The sequence below is a fragment of the Lucilia cuprina genome, chromosome 6 (genome assembly GCF_022045245.1).
Source record: "Lucilia cuprina isolate Lc7/37 chromosome 6, ASM2204524v1, whole genome shotgun sequence".
In the NCBI taxonomy this organism is placed as follows: domain Eukaryota; kingdom Metazoa; phylum Arthropoda; class Insecta; order Diptera; family Calliphoridae; genus Lucilia; species Lucilia cuprina.
This window is the reverse complement of record NC_060954.1, coordinates 56,961,367-56,986,196: the sequence shown is the minus strand read 5'-3', so window position 1 is coordinate 56,986,196 and position 24,830 is coordinate 56,961,367. Positions and strand designations below refer to the sequence as shown.

Genomic DNA, 24,830 nt, shown 5'->3' with positions numbered 1-24,830 from the left:
CTGCCATACATTTGGCGGTTTGGGTAATATCTTAATTACTCCCAGTTAAGTTGTTAGTTAATTTTTGTGCAAATTTAAATTTCATTTAAACTGCACACCTGTTGATAAACTTTCTCAAAAAGCTTAACACACCAAACTAACCACTATTTCTAAAATTTTTTTTAAATATTATTTAAATCTTGATTAATTTTCATAAAAATGGGTAAGTGTTAACCCATCAAATAAGGTAATTGATAAATTCTTTTGCCAAAATAATAAACAGACGACAAACTATTGAAATTATCACATCTGTTTCTTGATATTTGTTCTATTATTATAGAAAAGAAAGCAACATAGAGGAGGGTGTGGTCGTGTGTTGCCATGAAATTCCATAAATGCACGTACAATTGATTAATTAGAGATTTTTTTGAATAAGAAAACAACAAAAACGTTTTAACATATTTATTTTTTAAATAGTATTCTTTTCGGAAATATTCCACTACATACAAATGTAGATGTTTTTTAGAGATACGAAATTGTTATATAAAATACTTGAGTTTTGTAGTTATAGTTTTTTTTCGTATTTAACACTTGATACTCTTTTTTTTCATTTAAGTTGGTCATTGACCGTAACATTAAGCTGCTTAATGTTGTAACAAAAAAAAAGAACTCCAAATAAAGAATAAAATATGAAATAAATACTTGATATAAAAATCCCACACATTTACTTTAAATTCACAAAAAAATTTAAAAAACTTGGTTTGTTAAATAAATCAATCAAAAAGTTTGGTCTACAAATGAATCAAAAAATTTGGTCTCATTAGCTCATAAGAGATAGCACCCTATTGGTTCCTCCTAATGCAGACAGTGAATTACCTTTTCGCCATTAATATTTTGTCTTTGGATGGTTAGCCGAACTTCTCATTCGATCTGTGTTACGTTTCGAGTTATCGTGTTTGGATTATTCATAATTTCAGAAAGAAATTATTATATGTATAAAGCGCTGAAACGGCATTTCAGACATGCAAAGCCCGAGGCTTTCAAGGTCTCTATGGACCATACGAAAGCCAATTTTCGAGGTAATGGGTAAAGGTAAAGGGTAAGATCCAATGTTTTTTAGATAGTTAGTTAGTTGGTTAGTTAGTTAGTTAGATAAATAGGTAGATAGATAGATAGATAGATAGATAGATAGATAGATAGATAGATAGATAGATAGATAGATAGATAGATAGATAGATAGATAGATAGATAGATAGATAGATAGATAGATAGATAAATAGATAGATAGATAAATAGATAGATAGATAGATAGATAGATAGATAGATAGATAGATAGATAGATAGATAGATAGATAGATAGATAGATAGATAGATAGATAGATAGATAGATAGATAGTTAGTTAGTTAGTTAGTTAGTTAGTCAGTTAGTTAGTTAGTTAGTTAGTTAGTTAGTTAGTTAGTTAATTAGTTAGTTAATTAGTTAGTTAGTTAATTAGTTAGTTATTTAATTAGTTAGTTAGTTAGTTAGTTAATTAGTTAGTTAGTTAATTAGTTAGTTAGTTAGTTAGTTAGTTAGTAAGTTAGATAGTTAGATAAATAGATAGATAGATAGATAGATAGATAGAGAGATAGATAGATAAATAGATACATAGATAGATAGATAGATAGATAGATAGATAGATAGATAGATAGATAGATAGATAGATAGATAGATAGATAGATAGATAGATAGATAGATAGTTAGTTAGTTAGTTAGTTTGCTCGTTAGTTAGTTTGCTCGTTAGTTAGTTAGTTAGTTAGTTAGTCAGTTAGTCAGTTAGTTAGTTAATTAGTTACTTAGTTAGTTAGTTAGTTATTTAGTTAGTAAGTAAGTTAGTTAGTTATTTAGTTAGTTAAATAGTTAGTTACTTAGCTAGTTAGTTAATTAGTTAGTTAGTCAGTTAGTCAGTTAGTTAGTCAGTTAGTTAGTCAGTTAGTTAGTCAGTTAGTTAGTCAGTTAGTTAGTCAGTTAGTTAGTCAGTTAGTTAGTCAGTTAGTTAGTCAGTTAGTTAGTCAGTTAGTTAGTTAGTTAGTTTATTAGTTAGTTAGTTAGTTAGTTAGTTATTTAGTTAGTTAATTAGTTAGTTGGTTAGTTAGTTAGTTATTTAGTTAGTTAGTTACTTAGTTAGTTAGTTAGTTAGTTAATTGGAACTTGTGAATTCTGTCTATCTAATAATGTTCCGGAGGAACTATTCCAAAATTTTGCTAAAAATTCGACTTCGGACGAAAAAATAAATTTCACAAAAAAATCCAAATTTCTTTAAAAATCCAATTTTTTCCCTAAAAATCCAATTTTTCACTAAAAATCAAATTTCTATAAAAAATTCAATTTTTTCCTTAAAAATTATTTTTTTCACTAAAAATCCAATTTTTCATTAAAAATACAATTTTTCATTAAAAATTTAATTTTTTACTAAAAATTCAATTTTTTACTAAAAATCCAATTTTTCACTAAAAATCCAATTTTTCACTAAAAATCCAATTTTCCCTAAAAGTCCAATTTTTCATTAAAAATTAAATTTAATATTAAAAATCCAATTTTCACTAAAAATCCAATTTTTCACTAAAAATCCAATTTTTCACTAAAAATCCAATTTTTCCCTAAAAATACAATTATTCACTAAAATTCTATATTTTTACTAAAAAAGAAATTTTTAACTAAAAATTCGATTTTTGATAATAAATTTGATTTTAATTGTTCAATAAAAATTTGATTTTTCACTAAAAAAAATATTTTTCTTTAAAATACCATTTTCAATAAAAATCGATTTTTTTACAAAAACTATATTTTTTTATGTACAAATAAATACTTTAATCAAAAATCATATTAAAGGACATTTTGACATCCATTGTCTGATTAAGTAGATGAGTTATACACAGTCTTCCGGTTAATATTTTTAATATCTTAATGCCTTTAATTATAAAAATAACAAAAGTCAAATGAAAGAAAAAAAAATGTTTGTCAACGTTGTTGTCGTGAATTTCTTAAACAAATTATATTTGAAGACGAAAATTAACAGCAACAACAACATAAACTATTTTGATTATTATTATTTTAACGTTTTGTATGTTTTTTTTTCTCGTTTTCTTAACATGAACTCGCACATCTTGCTCTCACGCTAATTTGTACTCTTTCTTACAAACAAACAAACGAAAAAAAACACATTTAAAATAAACATTATGAAAAAAATATACTTACATACGAGTACATACCTCAAATATTTATCATACATTTATATAAACATACATATCTACATATTAACGAAAAAAAAAACGTTAAGCTAACTCTGCTTAAGGCGATAGAGGGAATAGCAAGCAACATCGTCATCATCAGCAGCAGCAGTAGTTAGTTGTAGTGGCAACCATCTCTTCTTTATGTTCACTCTCTGCTGCCATACCACATCACACAATATGGCACCCCATTACCAATAAATCTCTTTGTCCCATCATCTTCCAAACGAATTTTGAAAAACGACCAAACATTCATCCATCCATCCTTCCTACTACACACTACATCAGCTACAAATAAATATAACAAACCACTAGTAACAGCAATACCAACAACGACAACAACAACATCATCAAGTATAACACAGCAGCAACATGGTGAAATTATTATATGAGAGCACATACCCCAAATAAGTAATTAAAACAATAGACCATTCAGTGGAAGCAACAGCAACAACAACAACTACAATAAAAGCTAAAAGAGTTTTTCATATATTTATTTACTTTATCACTGCATACACAGATGAATTAAGAGATGAGTGTGATCTCTCTAATACCCTACCACAAATGATTGATTGATTTAAATTATTTTCGATTTTAGCAATTCTGTTAAGGGGAATATAGTTTTAGTTCTGTTGCAAACTATTTTATGACCTAAATGTGAAATATATTATCTCCCGAATTTATGAAGTTTTTTTCGCCAGGGCAGATATTATGTTTGGTCCGGATGTATATATTTCCCAAAACATTTAAATATTGCCAATTCAGCTGTATCAACCACACGTTTTGTGCACAATTTCCTTATGTAAGAGTCCGTCATTTGTTTCTATGACCCGCTCCATAATAACTCGATTCCTAATAGCCCAAAGATTGACAGCAACGGCTGTATCAACCGGAGGTTTTTTCGCCCTGACGAAAGAGAGTCTTCGTTCGAAATTGATCAGATTCTCAATCAGTCATAGATTATCAACTTAACAACAACCATCAATGTACGATTTGTTTTACTGGAGTTATCATTAGGCGCAGAATGTACAATGCGTTCCTATGAAAAACTGATCTCCATTCCAAAACGATCCCAATTTCCCATTGTCCACAGATTGTCAATTCAGCAACAGCTGTATGAACGGTAAGTCTTTTCTCTAATGCAGAGGGTCTTTTGGTTCCGAAATGGTCCCAATTCCCAATCGTGCAAAAATTGTCAATTCAGCTTTAACAATCGCAAGCTTTTTCTACAAAACAGGAAGTAGCTGGTCTCTAAGAACCAACTTTATCAATGACCCGATTCCCACATCCCCAGAAATTGTTAATTCAACAAGTTTCTATAACAACAGGATTTTCGTTTCGGAAATATTCCAATTCCCAATCGTCCAAAAATTGTCATCCAACTTTATCAACCGTAAGCTTTTTCCACAGGAAAGAGAGTATACGTTCTATGAACCTAATACCCAATCGGTTAAATGTACAACGCGATCCCTATTCCTAAGTAATCTTCCATATATTTTCAATTCAGCAAAAGCTGTTTCAACCGGAAGTTTTTTTTTCAGTAAAAAAAATATCCGTTCAAGATTGATTAGATTCTCAATCAGTCAACTCAATTTCAACTGAATCAATAGGAACTTTGTATCCAAGAACCAACCCACCGATTCCCACATCGCTCAGAAATTGTTAATTCAATACGATTCAATGACAAAATGATCTCCGTTTAAGAAAGATTCCAATTCCCAATCGTCTAAAGATTGTCGTTCAACTTTATCAACCGTAAGCATTTCCACAGGAAAGAGAGTCTCTGTTCTAAGAACCTAATACCCAAATCGGTTAAATATACTACTCTATTCCTATTCGTCCAATTTAATTCAGCAAAAGCTGAAGTTTTCTTCCTGGAATGAAAGTCTGCGTTCAAGATTGAACTCAACTGCAACTGTATTAAAAGGAACTTTATGTCCTAGAAACATTAAAGCAACTGTTACAACAACTACTCCGTAAGAGATCCCAATGAAAGAGTCACTCAGCGTCCCTTTAAGCACATTCTTGATCTGGATACTGCTGTTGTATACCACAGACAATATTGAAAAAAATTTTCCTTAAACGTCACTGGAACTTCTGGAATAATTTCGACAAATATTGCTTACAACATTGCGGCTGCGGAGACGGATATTTTTTTTATATTGAGTTTTGACAACTTAAATCGTTGAACTTGAACCGCACCAAATTAAAGGATTAGCCAAATTTAAATAATCTCGTTGATTCCACCATACTACCAGCTCAAGATTCCACACAACTTTGACATGACAATTGGATTGCCGTTTCCATACAACTGGATTTAGTTGTATTGAGGAAGCTTCCAATAATAGCGAAACTATTTCAACAACTCTACAACAGAGTTTAGTTTCTGTACCTCGAGAACCGATCAATCAAATTCTTAAGAATCTTTATTGGAAGCATAAATGCCACAGTAATTTCCGAGATTATTTTGCAAAATATTACTGCATTTGACTTAACTGCCCAATTTAGTTGCTTTAGGTTGCTTGATCAACTCTCTTTTGGCTCTGCTGAGTTGAGTTATGTACCTCGAAAACCAACTCAGCGGATCAATCAAATTCTCAAGAATCTTTATTGGAAGCTTAAACGCCTTAGTAATTTCCGAGATTTTTTCGCAAAATATTGCTTGTTTAACTCTCTTTTGGCTCTGCAGATCGATCAGTTTATCTTTAATGCGAGCGCTTCGCTTTAGTCACTTGATTGCGTATCGAACTCTTTTTCTCTCTCTTGGTTCTGCTAACTCCATTTCGATCGGAGCGCTTTTATATTTAGAAGAATTTCAATTGCGGATTGATTGATTACAATTGAGAACGAACTGAGCAAAGGAAGCGTTTGACATCCTAATAACATAAATTACTAAGGTTTTTAAATCCCGAATTCCGTTGTCAACCTTGAGAAATTGATCTGAATTAAGAGATTCTACCTAACTGTGGTACTGGATTATAACATACTTAAATCGCTTGAGTGTTACATTTCCTAATAGCCACACTAATGTAGGGTGTTAAGAAAAAAATATAATGTTAAATCTGAAAAGTTTTTATTGTGTATCAAAAGAAAAAAAAATATATATAAAACAAAAAATAAGTAAATGGAGAAACAGAAAGAACATGACGTATATCTGCATGTCACATTGATGAGGTTGACGACTACACTTCTACAACTTGGAATGATTACGACGTTTAAACCAACAGATATGTATGGATATTTGGTCGGTCACATATACACAAATTCACATACAAATATACAATCTATTTTCTTTTATTTTTTGTTTTTGTTTGTGTATTATTTATATGAGTTCAATTTTTTAATTCTTACGTTACGTTGTTCGTTCGTCGTTTAGTTAGCTAAAGAGGTGGTGGTGAGTGATAGTAATGGTGGTTGGCTGTTTGGTTGTATGGCGATGGTTCTGCGATTTGGTGGAATGATGATGATGATACAACACTACACACTACTTTTCTACTCAATGTTCTTCTTGTTCTTGTCAACATATATGGGTTGGTGTGATTGTTGTGCATCAAGAATACATTCGTCGTATTCGAACACTGTACACACTGTTGTATTCCATTTAAGTTGTTTATGTTTAGTTGTATGTAATACAGTGCCAGAGCCACCAGTGTGAGTATGTAATCGTAGTTTGTTTTAAATGTGTGTTTGGGATGAATTGAGAAGATGTGAATGCCGACAACGACGATGACTTCGACTACTACGACGGACGATGTTGTTGTTGATGATGATGATGATGATTTTCTACTTTGTTCTGTGCCATCCATACATACTTGGTGTGTGTGTCTGTCTGTCGTTTGATTATACACATTCATACTAAAGAACTAAAGTACACGGGTCTCCTCCATGTATGTTTGTTTGAATTCTTTTTGTTGAGCTACGACCGCACTTTATTTTATTTATTTTTTTTTGTATTATTTTACTGTTTTGCTTATTGTTTAAAGTTCACACCGAATTGTTGTACTTCATTTCATTCCATTTTCTCAGTTCCGTTTAGTTCTGTTCTGTTCAGTTCATGTTTGGTTCGATTCAGTTCGTTTGAATATGTTTGTTGTCGTGGTCGTTGTTGTTGTTGTTTCAATATTATTTTAGCAAAATCCATGTCTATATGTTGAGACTTTACTTTACTACCCCCGCATCATCATCGTCTTCGTCACCTTAAGAAGAGACGTCGGTGGCAAACGGAGTTGTTGTGAAGCCAACAGAAAATACTGGTAACAGAGACATTGGGTGATATATTGTTTGTTGTTTCTTTATTTTATTCCTGTCCTGTAAGTGTAAATGTGTATGGGTCATTGCAAAATAAACTTAATGTCGAAATGAAATATTGATAGCGACATGGCAATTCCGAAATTGCAAGTTTAAATCTTATATGATCCTCTCCATGGAAAGTTTGTTTAGAGAGGATCGAATATTTCTTCTCATTTTTTCACTATAATTGAAACTGTTCATCGGTTATGTATCTTGGTTGACACTTCAGTTGCGTTGCCAAATTGATGTGGATACAAGACGCTTTTAAAGCAATAGCTTGGAAACTTTATAAATAATTAATGTTTAATTCAATAATAATAATTTTTTGGCACATCCAATATGATTTTTGTTGACTTCAACGGTTTCTAGACTGAAATCATTCTCTTATTTTGAAGCTGGCAACGCAATTGAAGTTCGGTTGTCAGATTGCAAAACTTTGTCAATACTTTAACGAAAGTATTTTTCAATGGAATCAAAACATAGCTAAATGAGGAACCTGCAGGACAGTAAGATCAATAACAGAATTATCATTGCGATTAAGATATCAGTAAATATGAAGTACTCCCATAGAAATTGACTTGGAAGAGCCGTAAGCAACACAAGAAAGAGTACAGCCCGATTTTAGGCAATTGATCGAAAAGTAGCAACATTTTGCCAAATCATCTCGGGAATTGCGATGGCGTTTAAGCTTCCAGACAAAACAATACTGATTCAAGTCTCTAGCAGTAAAGTTCATCGAATGGAATTCAATTGCAGGATATTTCTAATAATATGGTTTGCTAAAATCAGGGAAATCTCGCTATTAATGACAGCTTAACTGAGGTCCAACATTTCTCTTGAAACAGCTATTTTGATAAGGGTCGATAATATTCGGCAATATTGTGCGAAATTATCATAAAAATTGCAATGACAGAACCTATAGCTATAATATTCCGTGATCCTGATTGTTGCTGTTGAGGTAACAATTTTTCGGTGATTGGGTATTGAGTAATTGCGGAGCGGTGATATTTTTGTCATTGATTGTATATTTAGTTCTTACAGGAGGGAGACTCTCTTTCCTAGGGATTAAGTTAGTTGATTCAGCTGAATTAAAAATCTTTGAACGATTGGGAATTGGGATCGTACCAGACCGAAGAGATCTGTCCAGAGGAAAAAACTTGCGATACTTCTATGGGAATTGGGATCCTTTCGGTGTGACGATCAGTTGATCACAGTAACGGGTTTATATATGCTTGTCCTAATGAAATATATTCTTATTGATTGACCTCTAGGGTAGAAACTTCATTGATACAACTTTAGCTGAGTTGAATATCATTGGTAGGTTTGGAAATCTTATCGATCCGGATCGCCGACCCTCTAATTTGAGGGAATATCTTTGGACGACTGGGAATTGTGATCATGACGTAGTAGAAATTCTATTGTCGTGGGATAGTGTTGAATATTCTGCTCTTAACGGAATATCCCATATGATACCTCCCAGGTAACAAACTTTTCTTTTGAGTTTAAAAGCTTTGTCCAATTGGGAAACTAATCTATCTCGGGGAAAATTTTTGAATTTACAATCTTTGTGCTATTAAGAATCAGATTATTCTGGTGCGAAGATATGTTGTCATAATAATGTGTACTCCTAATGGAATAATTCATATGATAACTTTAAGGGATTACATTGCGTTTTGATATAGCTTTTGTAGAGTTTACAATCTTTGGCGAATTATGAATAAATCGATCCGTAACGAAGACTTTCTTCGTTGGATGATTAGGAATAGTAATCGTTCTGTAGTGGCGGTATTTTTATCATAAGATCGTTTTGTCCAGTCTTCTTCTACTGGACCATCCTACATGATTATTCCTAGGGAAGAAACTACATTTTTATCCAGCTGTTGCTGAGTCCTTAATCTTTGGTCGATTGCTAATCTGGAATGAAGATCCTTTTTTCTGGAGTGAAAATGTTTGATTGTTACAGCCGTTGTTGGATTCATGATTAGGAATTTGGATCATTCCGGAGTGGAGATCTTTTTTGCATAATTGACGAACTTTGGACGATTGAGTACTTGAATCTTTCACGAGCGGTGATCATGTTGTCTAAGGAATGTGATGCATATTCTGCTCCTAATGGAATATCCCAAATGATAACTCCTAGAAAACAAACTTCTTATTGATACAGCTGTTGCTGAGTGGACAATCTTTGGCCGATTAGGAATCAAGTGAATCCGAAAAAAGGAACTCTCTTTCTTGGGAAAAAAAACTTATACCGATTTGAAAGCGGGTGGTTTCGAAGCAAGATGCTTTTACCATTGGAGCTCCTAAAGGAATATCCTATACGATAACACTTAGAAAAAAAAACTTCCTACTGACGAAAGTGCTGCCAATCTTTGGCAGATTGGGAATCTGGTTAATCCGGAACAGAGACTGTCTAATCTCGGAAACGAATTTCCTCTTGACATTGCTGAATTGACAATATTTACGCAATTGGGATCGCTCTGGGGTGAAGATCTTTTGTGATAGTAACATGTTGTTCCTAACGAAATCTTCCAAGTCGATCCAAATGGGAAAAACTTCCGGTTGATACCGATTTATAATCGGGTCTTTCCGCAGCAAGATTCGTTTATAATTGAAACGTATTGTATATTCTGCTCCTAAAGGAATATCACATGTAATGATTCCCACTGATACAGATGTTGCCAATCTTTGGCTGATTGGGAATCTGGTTAATCCGGAACGGAGACTATCTAATCTCGGTAATCACGGACAAAGCTATTACGGAATTGACAATTTTTGCGCGATTGAGATCGCTGCGAGGTGAAAATCTTTTTGTCACAACAACATGTTATTCCTAATGGAATCTCCCATATGATAAGTCTATGTCGTTTGTTTGATGATATTGTACTATAGTACTTACTTACGAATACATTATGAATTTTTCCAACATACGAATGAATGGATATAACTCTGTCTGTTGCTTGGAGTTGCTTTATTTTACTTATATTGTTGCTGTTGTTGTTGCTATTTCGGTTTCTTTTTGTTGTAAGAGTATTATTATTATTTTATATGCTGGCTTTTTGTTGTCTTCTTTCTAGGCTGTTATCGTTGTTGTTGTTGTTGTTTTTACATTGCCTTACTATTCTACTTCGATTATTACTCCTCGGCTTGCTTGTACTTGTCTACAATTGTAGCTGCTGCTGCCGCTGTTGGCAGGCTAGCTGATGGTGGTGGTGCTACTGCTGGTAGTATTGCTGTTGTTGATGTTGTTAGTGTTCTTGTTGTTGCTGATGTTGCTTGCTGTTGCTTTACTAAGTTTAATTTAACTGAAACGCTGGCTGGCTAAATGGATGGATGACTGGCTGGCTCGCTGGTTGTTTGGATCGTATCGGGTGCACATATAACTCTACATACCTATTTTGATTTGTTTTATATGTGTCTTATTATTTTTTTTATATTTTTCCTTATTTTTTTGTTATTGTTAAACAAAACACTCACACACACAGACACATTTAAACAAAAATCTAAAATGAATGTGTAAAATGGCGCTGCGCTGTCGCTGCTGTGGATACACTGCGAAGCCAAATATGTTGTTGTTTTTTTGCTAATACTTGCCTGAGTTTGTGTGTGAGTCTGAAATTTTTTTGCAGGCCTTTGACTCGTATCGTTCTGTGGATGATTTTGTAAATTTAGTTTTGTTCGGTAATTCGTCGCGTTAAGCAGGAAAAACAACAAAATTATTTAGAATATTATTGTTATTTTACGTGGTTTTGTTTTGTGTGTTTCTTTTTTTTGTGGATTTGTTGTGTACTTATAAATATGTGCTCTTTTTTCAATAATAAGCAAAAAAAAAGTAAATAAATTATTAGGAGTGCGAGTGTGTTTTTAATAAAGAGCATAAAATTGTAATGCAAATTTAAAAAAGAATAATAAAACGTGTTATCGAGAGAGTGTGCTCCCTCAAATATGAGAGGGAGTAATATGTTGGCTACAAGTATGATAAGAGAGAGAGAGAATATATTAAATATTATTTTCAAGAGAGTTTTGTGTTCTAAAAGTGGTATTTTCTAAATGTATTTTATATTTGTTTGGTTCTTGATTTGATTTCTTCTAAAGAAGTTTACTTAAATGACCACCATTTTTTTCTGCGTGCTCCATAATTTATTATAATGCTTAAGAGGGATTTTTTTTGCATATAGGGGGAGGGGTAGTGTGTTAGTTGTGTGTTGGAGAAGTGTAAAATAATAATAACTGTTGTTGGTACTATATCGTAATTGTACATAAATTAACAAGCAAATATTATAAATATTTAAATAAAAATAAATAGAAATAAATAAAAGAAATTACCGATAGCGTGAAAATAATACTATAAATAGCAACTCTGTTTAGGTTATTAGCACAAATCTTTAGGTTAAAGCTGGTGGTATGAACGTCTCGTTTATGTTTTAAAAAGTGGACTTTTTATATTTTTTTTAAGTTTTTTTTTAATGGATTTTTAACTTATACACTACTTGAACTTGTAACACTTTTTTGACTTTTTTCTACTTTTTTACGGTCATGTTCCCCAAACGCTATTAAACTTTTCTAAATTTTAAAATTTTCTAAATAAATAACAGTTTTTTGATATAATATAAGACAGCTAAGCAAATTGAGAGTAGGATTAACTATAAAGTACTTTTATAAGAAAAGCTTTCACGTATCGTTATCTGTCTACCAATAATTGATCAATAAACACACAATAACACCTAAATTCGTTCTTACCCGATTAGGAACGTAAAAGCTTTTCATTCTGATAAACTCCACTTTCTTAAGCTTATGTTAGCTAATTTTTCAACATATTTAGATCTTATTTCGACTAAAGCCTAGCCATGACGGAGAGAGAAAAAGAGAGAGAATGTCCTCTCCATATGCTCTACATTCTTCTGAATATCTTTATACAATTTTGTATAGATTGTGACCTGTGTCCGTAATGAATACTTTTTGTTACACTAACCTTGAATTTAGTCAATCTCAAGAGGCTTCTCGTGCTACTCTCTTTGAAGTTTTCCCATTAAATTTTAGTGTATCCATTGTACCATTTCTCTAAACGACTGTATGTATAGAGCTTGTCTTCCAGCTCCGTTACCTTTTTAGAAAAATATGAGACCTTTCATTGTCAATATCGTCGAGTGATCTGATGACCATACGATGCAGAGATTATCACTAAACGAGTATTCGGTTATTACTCTCTTAAAGTCTAAGAGCTGCTCGGTTGTGCCGTCTCCTAATGTGCTGTTTCTGAAGCTTTGTTTGTAATAGTACGTTTCACGTTTTGTTGAAAGTAGTTCTCTAGATTATAAACCAAATACTAGTTCATAGATCCGTCCAGAGTAGTACAAATGCTAAAGTTTTCATTAGCACAATTCACAGACTATTCCTTTGACTCTTCAATAGTCTAATTTATAGACTTAGTCAGTAGTCTAATCCATTGAAAAGTAACTTATCTAATTCGTAGACTAAACAATAAACTAGTCAATTATCTATATTATTGACTTGTCCATGGACTAGATAATAGTCTATAGACTAGTTAATAGCACAATTCACAGACCAGTCCATAGACTCGTCAATTGTCTAGTCCATAGTCAGTAGTGTAGTCCATATGCTAGTGAAAAGTCTAATCCATTGACTTGTAAATTATCTAATTTATAGACTAGTATATAAACTAGTCAATAGTCTATTTTATTGACCAATAGGTCAGACTATAGACTAGACAATAGTCTAATTCATAGACTAGTCAATAGTCCGGTAAATAGGCTTGTCAATAGCACAATTCACAGACTAGTCCGCAGACTAGTCCATGGACTAGTTAGTAGTCTAATCCATATACTAGTGAGTAGTCTAATCTATAGTAAAAAGTAAAGTCAATAGTAAAGTCTACTGACTAGTCCATAGACTATTCAATATTCTAGTCCGCAGACTAGTCCATAGTCCAGTTCATAGACTATTCAATAATCTAGATAGACTAGTCAATAAACTCTACACTTGACAATAGCCCCTACAGTCTAGTCTACATACTAGTCCATACACTATTTATTAGTCAAGTCTATAATAGAGCAGACCCTAGTCTAGCAGACCATAGGATAGTCAATAGTCCAGTTCATTGACCAGTCTATACTTTATGCTTCTATTGATACTGTGCTAATAATCTAACCCCTACTGTATAAGATGATTTACTTGAAACGCGCGTCTATTTTATTGTCAAAAAAAATTTGTTGTTATTACGTTTTGTGGTGGTTGTTTTTTTGGGTGCCAAACAAATGTGAATGTGAAACATTTTTTGTTTTGTGTCATTTGTGAACAACTGTCATTAGTTTTTAGTTAATTTTAAAGAAAGAAAGAAAAAAAGTTAAGCAAAAACAAATTTTATAAGGATTATTATAAATATAGCGGATTAAAACTAAACTTAACAATAAAACATAGTTGCTGGTCAACTAAGAGTATTGGGTTTGTTAACTTCACTCTCCATAAGGCAAAACTCAATAAAATCATTGTGTATTGATATTGAATGTTGTTGCTGTAAGCTCATCCATGGTATTTGCTGCAGCAGTAAATGTGAAGTTAACAAACCATTTTAAAGTGCAATATAACAAATGAAAATTCTGTGTGTGTGTGTATTTTTTTTTTCGAAGTTGTTGGTTACTTTGTTGCTTCAACTTGTGTTTCGTTTGCTGCGCTGTTATTTTGAATGTTTTACTGACTTTGTACGTTTGTTTTTTTTTTAATTTTTTTTTCTTTAACATATATGTATGTATTTTTTTTTTATTTCAATACACATTATCATTGTGATTTTTTTTTAGTTTTTTTTTTTCTCATATGTGTGAATGTCTGAAAATATTCTACACATACTTTTAAAAGAAAAACATACATACATATAAACAAAAGTATGTATAATAAATATGTAGAAAAATTATTGAAAAAAATGCCATTAAAATAAAATTTAATTTAGTGAGTTTAAAGTGTTGTTGTTTTTGTTGGTGTATAATGGCCATTTTAAACTAAAATAAATGTATAATAAAAAGTGTTATTTAAAAGTGTGTTTTTTTAAATTTATAAAGAAAAAATTTTATTTAAAATATTTTTAACTTTATTGCCTGTAATTTCTAGTTATAATCAATAATCTTATTCACTTAATAAAAAATAAAGCAAAATAAGCAAAAGAAAGCAGCAGCAGCAATAACAAATGAGAAAATCGTAAAATTCGTCTCTTATTTTTATAATAAAATAATCTAAAACACTTTCTTACCTTCACACCAACCCCTCCCCCCCCCTCTCCACCTTTTCTTTATATTAAATCAACATTTTGCTAAAAAAAATCTATTATTTTGTAGAGTGGTGAAAAATGAAAACAAATATTTAAATGAAATTTAAAAAAAAAAAAGTTAAATTCTTGGAATCAATTTATATTAATAAAGAAAATTCAATTGAAAAATATATTTAAAAAATTACATATAAATAATTTATATAATAATCTTTAAAAGTGTAAATAAGAATATTTTAAATAAAACAATTTCCAGTAATAAATTAAAATTCTCATTAAAAACATTTGTCAACCATAAAATATAAATTTTTAATAATCATTTGCTGGGATTAACTTAAACATTTCCTGTAATTAAAACAAAGGTAATATATACATTTTTCTTTATTTATCTTTATTATTAAATCATTGTTTTTTTTTTTAATTTTTTTTGTATAAAATCAAATGTCATAGTTATATATTTTAGCTCCCACACTTAATATTTCTATAGAATTTAAAATCAAAATTTGTTAGAAATATGCAAATGAAATTTTAAAAATTAGTTTTATTTGATTTATGAACAATATTTGGAATTTTTATTTAAAATTATTTTGTGATCATTTTAAATTTGTGCTGATGTTTGTAACAACTAAAAATATTCAACACTATCGCCATTAAAAATAAAAAATTTGTTCCCTTGAAATTCATTTATTTTCCTCGAAGGGAAAATTGCTTTCGTGAACTTGTTGTGAACAATTCATTCACAATAGTGAATGAATTGTTCGTGTCAACATTGAACAGCTGTTCAATGTTTACACGAAATTCCATCAACAATTTTCACAGCAGGAGAATTTTTTTTTCACGACAAAAAAGTTAGTGAACGAAAAAAATGGAAAAGGAACATATTTCACTTGAAATGATGATTGGCAGCCAACAATTGGAGAAGAATTACTTTCTGAGTCGATCTATTTATGACCGTCCGTCTATGTATCCATATAGATCTTGAGCGCACGCTACAGTTAGCAATTTTCAAGATAATTTTATACAATTTGACACATGTTCTTCCCAAAGACGAAGCCTATTAAATATGATTGAAATCGGTCCATTAAAGCACTCCCTCCCCCCACTATGTTGGACTATTTAGCTCTTAAATATGTTTAATGTTCTTTCTCTAAACATTCGAAAAACTTTGTATCTAACTGATACTGGCAATTTTCATAAAGATCGTGATTCATTTGATAATGATCTTGATTTATTTGATCCTAGACTTCATACAAAGTCACCTTCAGAAAAATGACTTGAAGTTCAAAATTTACTTATAAAAGTTTCACGTGAATAATGTTCCCCTTTCACTTTTTTCGTTTACTAATTTTTTTGTCGTGAAAAACAATTCCCTGTTGTGAAATTTGTTGATGAAATTTTGTAAACATTGAACAGCTGTTGCATACAAATGCAACTATTGTGAATAAATTGTTCACAATAAGTTTACGATAACAATTTTCGCTTCGAGGGGAATGAAAATTTCAAGGGAACAACAATTTCACTTCACTTTTTTTATGACATAAAAAGTGATTTATAAGTTGAGCGCTTAAAAATGATTTCAAAAAAGATCAATCGGTAATAGATCATTGTGGCGTTAAAAATATGATAGAATTGGAATATAGTTGTATGATTAATCCTTTTTTACTCTTTTTGATAATTTTAAAAATGATTAATAACTTACGCGCTTAAAAATGAATTGAAAATGATCTATCGAAAATTTATCATCATCTTGTTTAAAATATGATAGTTTTAAAGCTTTTCTATTAATTGGAAAATAGTTGTATGATTAATACTTTTTTACTGTTTTTGATAGCCTTTTAAGTAATAATAGGTTATTGCTTAAAAATGATCAATCGAAAATTGATCATCATCGTGTTTAAAATATGATAGTTATCCAAGCTTTAGCTATCAATTGGAAGATAGTTGTATGATTAATACTTTTTTACTGTCTTTGATAATCTTAAAAGTGATTTGCACTTAAAATGATTTAAAAATGATCTATCGAAAATTGATCATCATCGTGTTTAAAATATGACAATTATCCAAGCTTTACCTATAAATTGGAAGATAGTTAGTTGTATGATTAATACTTTTTTTACTGTTTTTGATAACCTTAAAAGTGATTTGCGCTTAAAAATGATCTATCGAAAATTGATCATCATCGTGTTTAAAATATGATAGATATCGAAGCTTTAGCGATCAATTGAAAGATAGTTGTATGATTAATCAGTAAGCTGAGTCTTCATTTTACTTCTACTGACAACCTGAAAATTGATTAATAAGTTTCTCGCTTAAAAATAATTCGAAATTGATCAATCGTAAATTGATCATTATAGTGTTTGAAATATGATAGTTTACAAAATTATTCTCTAAACACATATTAAGCAGTTGGAGGAAGATCTAAAATTGTTCCTTATATAATTGTTTTTATTTGTAACGCAACAACAACAACAATTTCACACTTAAATATGATTCGAAACTTACTCTTAAACGATTAGTATTTCGACTTATTAATGACTGAAACCAAGCTTATAAAATACACCATTAAAAGAGTCTCGGATAGGACATTTCATTAAAAAATATCAACACTACAATAGGGAGTGTATTATGAGTTTGTATTGCCCATCAATATTATTAAAGGATAGAAATCTTTTTAGAAACTATGGCCGTCCGCCCAAGTACCAACATCTATTGTTTTATACTACTTATTACAAAATTCATTCCAGTTATAAATTATTTCCTTTTGTGTGTAATAGTTTCTCCTGTTTTTGAATAAAATAAACATTTTCATATTGAACAAGATTAAAAAATAAACAAATTTTATCGAAAAAAAAACTGGAAGTAATGCAGGAAATTATTATTTATTAATAATTTATTTTTCATTAATGAAAATTTCACTTAATATTGCATCACTTTTTTATGTATTAAATTTAAATAAAAGGCATATGTTTTTTTTTTTTTTTGATTGTTTATTAAAAATATAATTAAATAAATACAAGTTTTCAATTTATTTGCTGCTTAAAACCAGCAATGTTTCAAGAAATTTTTGTAAATTTTTTTTACATTTCATTAAAAAATATCAGACCCTTAAATGAATCATTCGTTTTTGATTTTAATTCGTTAGGAATTAACAAAATTGTTAAATAATTATTTTCACCACAGAAAGGATATAAATGAAATGTGAATTAATTTGAATTGAATGACATTTTGTCCAATTTAAATTAGTTGGAAATGGAGAACAAATAATTCACTTTAACAAATTTATTTGAATTATAAACGCAGTTTAATTATTTTTACTAAATTTCTTAGAATTGTCTCAATTTTTTGTAAAATACCTTAATTCGAAATCTGTTCAATAGAATTCAATGCATGAATAATTCGCGAATTTATTCAAAAATAAATTGATTGAAATTGATTAATTGACTTCACTGAAAAAAATACCAAAAATTTGCCAAAAATTAAATTTTTCGAAAAAAAATTATTTTTCGTTAAAAATTTAATTTTTCGACAAAAATTCAAACTTTCGATGAAAATTCAAACTTTCGATGAAAATTCAAATTTTTGGTAAAAACTCAGTTTTTCTTAGATAGATAGATAGATAGATAGATAGATAGATAGATAGATAGATAGATAGATAGATAGATAAATAGATAGATAGATAGTTAGATAGATAGATAGATAGATAGATAGATAGATAAATAGATAGATAGATAGATAGTTAGATAGATAGATAGATAGATAGATAGATAGATAGATAGATAGATAGATAGATAGATAGATAGATAGATAGATAGATAGATAGATAGATAGATAGATGGATAGATGGATAGATTCTTTAACAATTCCCACCCTGTATATGGGTATAAACAATCATGAACCAAAGGCCAAAGTAGATGCGACCTGTGGTTGCCGAACTATTGAGCTTTAAGCAAACAAAAACTAAACCACAATAAATTATAATGCAACTGTAAAATGATGATCTAAATGGGAAACCTTGTACCTCTACTCTATCTACCTAATATTTCAATTATTAACCAGGTAATCACAGAAATTTTTATGGTAATTTCTACGGTTATCATATAAAAAAGTTGTCATTTCGCATGTTTTTGAAAAAAATACAATTTTTAATATAAACGTAAACAAGTTTAATAAAATCAATATTTAAAATGGAATTTTTAAAGTCAAACACTTAAAAAAAACTTTGCCACTTTAACGACAAAATAGTGATTTTTCTTTTTTTTTCAATTTTCAACACCCAAAGTCGTTAACTTTGTCACCATTTAACTTGTTTTGCATTTAACAAAAAGAAGAAGAAGAAAAAAAGTTGTGGAGACACAAAAAAATAAAATCAAAAAGTTTAGTTAAATGTTGTTGCAACAACTACTTTTTATTTAAAAGAGAAAAAAAAAACGATATTTTGCAGTTAATGCAGTTTAATGAGATGAAATTTAATATTAATTTCATTAATCAAATTATGATTTAAATTAAAATTTTATTAATTTAAGACAATTAAAGCAAACAACAAGTGGTGTATTTAAACTAGAGTGGTGTAATTTTCCTAGTTTATCATGCAGTGGTGTATCTATGTATGAATGTATGTGAGTATGTGTCAGTACGTAAAACGTACAATTCTCATGTTTAACAACCATATGTCATTTTTTAAAATATAAAATATTATGTATGTATATTATATTATTGTATTAATGTTGCTGTTGTTGCTATTACTGTTATTTGTTGTAATTTATGTCTTTTTTTTTTCTTTCTGACTCTGCTGTACGTACGGACAAACGTACGCGATTATGTTTGTATAAACTAACGATTCGATTCAATTCATTTCATTTCGTTTGCCATTGGGTGCTGTTTTTGTTGCTTTTGTGGTTCTTTTTTGTTTTTTTTTTGGCTTTCCTTTCTATTTTGGTTCCCATTTTGTGACTGTTAATTCGTTACAATTTACTTGTTGTTGTTGTAATAATAATTTTATTTCTTTTCTTTTTGTTTTCCTATAAAAGCTCAGAGCTGGTTGTGTTTGAAGTCGGCGTTTGTTAGAAATACGTATCTCTTGAAAAAAAAAAAAAAAACAATGAAAAAGCGAAAATTTTCTTAAAAATATAAAATAAAAAATCCCCATTAAAAAAGGGGAAATAAAGTGTACTAATATTTGGCGACACCAAATTGCAAAAAGTATACATACTAAAGTACTTGTGTCGATACACTTGAGCACAGAAAATTAGTTGCAAAGCTTATAAACGAATCACCTTTAAAAATATTAAAATGTTTAGACTAGATCAAAGATTAAAGATTAGACTAGTAAAAAGACTAGACAGTAGTCTTTGGACAATAGATTTATATGTTTATAGTATGGACTAGTGAATAGATTAGTCCATTAGTCCAAAGACCAAAGACCAGACAATAGACTATTTAATAGTTTAGTCCATAGACTAGTCAAAAGTCTAGATCTTAGAGAAGTCGATAGACAAGTCTTTAGATCAGTCGTAGAAAAGCAAATATACTACTTCATAGACTTCATAGTCTAGTTCATAGAACAGTTAATAGATTAGTCAAAAGACTAGCCCATAGACTATATTCCATAGACGAGTCCGATAACTATTTAATAAACTGTTCAATAGACTAGTCCTAGACTAGTCAATATACTGATTCATAGACAAATAGATAGACTACAATATACAAAACACTAATCGATAGACTAGTCTAGAGACTACTTCAAAGAATAGTCAAAAGACAAGTCCTTACACTAGTTTTAACATTAATCAATAGACTAGACCTCCGACTAGTTGATAGACTAGCAATTGGACTAGTTAACTTACTACTACATACATTAGCAAAGAGAGTAGTCTATAACTAGTTCATAGAGTAGTCAATAAACTTGTTTATAGACTAGTCAATGTACCTGTTCATGGACTAGTCCATAGTGCATTTCAAAGACTAGTAAATGGACTTGTTTATATGTCAGTCCGTAGACTAGTTCATAGGCTAGTCCACAGTCAACAGACTATATAACAAACTGGTCCATAAACGGGTCGATAGTATAATCAAGAGACTAGACAATACAACAGTCAATACATTAGCCCAGAGAGATCACACACTAGTCAATATTATAGACTAGTCAATATACTTGTTTATAGACAAGTTCGTAGGCTAGTCCATATACTATAGTGTTTTCCATAGACAAGTCAACAGACTACTCTATATACTATTTAATAAACTGGTCCATAAACGTATCGATAGACTAATCAATATATTAACCAATACACTTGGCCAAATAGTAGTCAATAGTTCATAGAGTAGTCAATATACTAGTCCATAGACTAGTCAATGTACTTGTTCATAGACTAAGTCTATAGTGCAGTTAAGCTGCACTAGTAAATGGACTTGTTTATAGGTCAGTCCCTAGACTAGTTCATAGACTAGTCTATATATTATAGAGTAGTCCATAAATAAGTCAACAGACTACTCTATAGACTATTTAATAAGCAGATCCATAAATGGGTCGATAAAATGTACTATATACTAGTCCATAGATAATTTCTTAGACTAGACAAGTCAATAAAGTCAATCGTCTTTCCATTAACTAGTCAATCCATAAATTAGTACTAAGTCACTTCTAAATACATCTCAAAATATTTTTTATTCCTGTAGTTTAAAATAAATTCGATTTAACCGATGTCATATAAAATTTCCTAACAACTTCTTTCTAAATTGTATTTTGTCATGATGAAATTGTATGTTTACATGTCTGGTTGCATACTATACGAGATCAGTTGCATTCGGTACACGTTGTCTATGATAGTTTTATCAGATTTTAACGCTCAATATACTATTCCATTTGCTAGTCAATCGACTTTTCATTAACTAGTCAATCCATAGATTAGTATTAAGTTACTTTCATTCTCCCTGTAGTTTGAAATAAATTTGATTCTAACGATCTCATAAAAAGTTATTGAATTTTCGCTTGATTGAGTTGAAACATCCCAACAATTCTTTCTATATAGTCTATGAAGAAAAAGATCATATGTGAAGCACGGCCAACCTGGTAATCCATCCATGACGCTAAGGTAATGTTGTATATTTGGTGGAACCAAAAGGATCCAAGCAATTTTGAGCTACCAAGACCATTAAAGAAAACAGGGAGCACTCCACTAAAGAACCATTTCAAACATTAGGTGAGCTATAAGCGATTCACTTTTGTAACTTGCAAAGTCCTGGCAAATGGAATTGGTTAAGTACTTTAGCTATAGTATTTCTAACTAGTCCTGTTACTTCCTGTCCGGCAATCTTTCTCGACTATAATTCAAAATTACACAAATCAATTAGTTTTCTAACCACAAGTGTTACACACACACACAAATGTACTTACATAGATACATTTAATATTGTTTATATATATATTTTTCACAATTCCTTCATATGTGACATGTAGTTATCGTTGTTGTTGTACGTTTTTATTATTGTTGTTATTCAGCATTTATTTTCCTATACGAATGTATGAGAAGAGGAGTAAGTACTCTTCTCATACTTCTTGTGTGTTTCCAAGGAAGGTATAAACGTACGTTGGTGGATGACTGGATGGATGTACTTTTTTTTAATATTCATTTCATTTCCCTTTAGCTTCTCACCCGTTTTTTTTTAATATTTTTTCTGTAACTTCTCGTAGAGCTTGTATTAAGTACATATATTTATAATTCAAACTCCTTGCAAAGTTGTTTTTGTTTTCTTTATTTTTATACCCTTCACCTTCGTGAGAAGGGTATATATAAGTTTGTCATTCGTTTTCCGACCCTATAAAGTATATATATTCTGGATCCTTATAGATAGCGGAATCGATTAAGCCATGTCCGTCTGTCCGTCTGTCTGTCTTTCTGTCCGTCTGTCTGTATGTTGAAATCAGTTTTTAAAGAACCCCAGATATCGGTGAGATCCGAATCTTCAATAATGCATGCTTTCGAGAAGATCGCTATTTAAAATCAGCAAAATCGGTCGGTAAATAACAGATATATGAGCAAAAAATCCGAAAAAATCTATTTTTTCATGCTTTGTTAAAAAAGCAACAACAACACTGTATATTAGAAAATGATGTACACGTGTGTGTAGATGTATTTGGTTTTATTAAAATGTATAAAACTAATATGTTTAAAATACACTATGGTGTAGGGTATATAAGATTCGGCACAGCCGAATATAGCACTCTTACTTGTTTTATTTGCGTTTATTTTTTAGTGTTGCATGGTTTGTTAAGGTTAAAGCGCTACTTCTTTTTTTTCATTTCATATTGTTCTGTAGTTGTGGATGGCGGGTTGTTCTTTTTCCTCCTCTTCGTGTGGTGATTACTTGTACATGTTTTTTGTTTTTTTTTCTTCTTCTTCTTAGCTTTTTATTCTCTTGTATTCCACAAAACGAGTGCAATTGTTATTACAGAGAAGGAAATGTGTTTAAAATAAGGGTTTTGGCTAACTGTGTTATGATAGCCATTAAAATAAAAATATTAGAAATTGATTTGTCAGTAATTATTTGAAAAATTTGGCAATAGACTTTAACGACATACAACAGTTGCATTCGGTACATGTTTCGTTTGAAGCCAACACTAACCGAAAAACTCTTAGAATAGTAAGTGTCCAGAAACTTGATAATGTTTGGCCATCTGTTAAAGACTATTTAGAAAGCCGTGGTTGGAAAGTTTTGCCTGCATTTTAGAAGGATTATGGAAAAGAGTGACAGCTAATAAGGATAAATTTGCAAAAATAAAACTATTCTTTCAGTGTAAACTGTATAGTGTAGCGTAATACTATGCAGTTCAATGAAAATATAACTCAGTATTTGTAAGTTTGTATTACGAGTAGTAGTATATTTTATAATTTTCAATATACAGACATATTTAGTTGTTTTTCGTTTTTCAATTTACAACCAAACAAACATCTTTTTAAAATTGCATATGAAATATAAGAAAAATAAAAAACGAATTGAACGAACGACTGAACAGTTTATGGTTTATAGTAGTTGTTGTTATTGTACTATACTGAACCCAGTAGTTTCTAAAAGGAGTCAAGTAATAACTTTTCTGACATTACTTTACTGCTAATAATAATAGTCAAACGTCAATTTAATTATTCCCAAGTAATCTATGTAAGAGATCAAAGGTTATATAAGTAAACTGAATTATTCTAAAAGGATACACATTTGAAAGCAATCTATTTTACAGTTTATCGTTTAATCAGTTCTAACCTTAAATGTTTTTAAAAACTGTGCCTTCGAACTGCAGGTTACTTATCATAACATTGCATTAATGTAATGAATGTCCGAAAAGTATTGCTGGGGGGGAAAAACGCCGCATAACAAAAAAAAAAAAAAAAAAAAAAAACAGCAACTTCAAAAGCATCAACAACAACAGCCATATTATTTACTCAACTCGTTGTTAATTCCCAGGTTTTATTTTTTAAGCATTAAATTTATATGTTTTATATTCTGCACCTTTAAATTAAGGGGGGATATTATAGTTTTGTACTGGTGTTTGTAACATTTACAAATAGATTTTCTTTACTGGGTAAAAAATTTTATTTTATTATTACAGTTAGTTAGTCAATGTGTTAGTTAGCTAGTCAGTCAATTGTTTAGTTAGTTAGTCAGTCAGTCAATTGATTAGTTAGTTAGTCATTTTATTACTTAGTAAGTCAGTGAATTGGTAAGTAAGTCAGTCAATTGGTAATTTAGTCAGTCAGTCAATTGATTAGTTAGTAAGTCAGTGAATTGGTAAGTTAGTAAGTTATTGAAACGGTAAGCTAGTTCGTAAGTCATTGAAATGGTAAGCTAGTTATTAAGTCAGTGAATTGGTAAGTTAGTTAGTAAGTCAGTGAATTGATAAGTTAGATAGATAGATCGATAGATAGATAGATAGATAGATAGATAGATAGATAGATAGATAGATAGATAGATAGATCGATATATAGATAGATAGATAGATAGATAGACAGACAGACAGACAGAC

The 24,830-nt window shown here is 30.3% G+C and overlaps 1 protein-coding gene across 5 annotated transcripts in view; it reads left to right on the top strand.

Moving 5' to 3' along the window:
• LOC111679332 (bromodomain adjacent to zinc finger domain protein 2B) overlaps positions 1 to 24,830 on the top strand; it is a 93,852-nt gene that overhangs the window by 21,648 nt on the left and 47,374 nt on the right. The window contains exons 1-2 of one of the 5 annotated variants that reach the window (XM_046954905.1): positions 11,204 to 11,512; positions 15,036 to 15,177. The exons of the other annotated variants lie outside the window; for them this stretch is intronic. The gene's annotated coding sequence lies outside the window, so the exon portion shown is untranslated. Of the gene's footprint in view, positions 1 to 11,203; positions 11,513 to 15,035; positions 15,178 to 24,830 lie in introns of those variants that run through there. 5 annotated transcript variants of the gene reach the window in all.